The sequence below is a fragment of the Triticum aestivum genome, chromosome 5B (genome assembly GCF_018294505.1).
Source record: "Triticum aestivum cultivar Chinese Spring chromosome 5B, IWGSC CS RefSeq v2.1, whole genome shotgun sequence".
In the NCBI taxonomy this organism is placed as follows: Eukaryota; Viridiplantae; Streptophyta; class Magnoliopsida; order Poales; family Poaceae; genus Triticum; species Triticum aestivum.
In genome coordinates, this window is record NC_057807.1 from 461,621,766 (window position 1) to 461,623,399 (window position 1,634).

Sequence of the window (1,634 nt, forward strand, 5' to 3'; positions counted from 1 at the left end):
TAAAAAAATGCAAACAATTTTCGAAATTTGATCCTTTTTAAGAAAAAATAAAAAATAAAAACAGAAAAGCAAAAAACAAAAAGAAAAGAAAAAAGAATAAGAAACAAAAAAATACAAAAAGGAAAAAACCGAAAAAACATGAAATCCAAAAAGAAATGTGAAAAACAGGTAAAAGAATAAAAAAAAGTCAGGAAACTTTTAGGCCCCGCTTGGATCATCGTTTTCCAGCGACTTACACCCAGAAAACATACCTCCGTATAAAAAAAATGGGGTGGTCTTCTGTTAGGTACTTGGATCGTCCTTTCTAGGCTGTAAACTTTACACCCTATTTCCAAGATACAACGGTATTTCGCCAGTTTCTGAAACACACCTCGGTCCGTCGTTTCTGCTCCGTATCTCTCTCTTCTCGATTGACAGCTGCTTTACATCGAAAGGCCGGAGCAACAGGGGACGGGCCGAGGACCGCTGGCCCGGCGAGGAGCTGCCTAGCAGGTTCCCTATTTGGGTGCCGCCGCACGGAGGAGTTCGTGTCGGCCGGCGGGTTCAGACGAGGACGAGTAGGCGGCCCGAGGTCCTGGCCAGGCAGAGAGCTACTCCAGGTCAGTGGCGGAGCCAGGAAATTTGAATTAGGGGGGCCGATTGCAGTCAAAATAGGTTGAGGAGGGCCAAAGCATAGAAAAAATAGACTTTAAGCATAAAAAAATTGCTAATCATGCACTGTTCATCAGTGAATTAGTAGCAAACTCCTAATGTCAAGGGGGGCCAGGGCCCCTGCTGGTCCCCCCCTGTCTCCGCCACTGCTCCAGGTGCGCGGAACGGCCTTCATGGTCAGTCATGGTTGAAGCGACTCGCATCATGCGACCACCGCCTTGACGCATCTCAAGCGGTGGATCTCAGACGGCCGCCATGGTCGGTCATGGCCGCCGGATTTGCCTCGTCTCTCGTGTGTGGCGGATGGCAGCAGATTTGGCGACTTCGTCGTCCGGAGGCGGCTGAACTGGATTCCGGCGACCATTACGCGGGGCTTTTCCCCAGCCGATGTGCCAGTGCGGATTGTGCAGGATCGGTCTTGGACGTGCAGGACTACCCTCGTTCTCTGGTTGAGCCGGCGGCAGCGGATTACAGGGGTAATATATATCCGTTTGTATTTTACTGGCGTACAGTAATATCCGGGGATAATCGTTTACAGTTGTAAAATTTCACAGACATTCCAAGCGGGGCCTTAGAAGGTTCCCAAAACCGGCTGGTTAGCACTGGTTAATTGGGCCTGCCCATTTCTGGCGCTGGGTGCGTTCTGCCTGTGCGTTTGGTCGACACTTTGACGCAATTAGCGGCAAATAAGGTTTTCGCGAGATCTGCTCAGTCCAGCCTACTACAACACGATAGCTTGCCTCGTCTGAAGACACCTGATTTGTAGCCCGATCCAGTAGCATTAACGCCACACCCATTCGTGGCCCGATCTATTTTTATTTTTTCAGTTTTATTTTTATATTGCCACTAGTTTTTAACTTGTCCATCTCACTTAAAAAATGTTAATCAAGTATTTTGGAAAATGTTAAACATGTATAAATAATGTACACGAAAAATTTACCATGTGTATCAAAAATTAGTCATCAAAACATTTATTTGTAAAT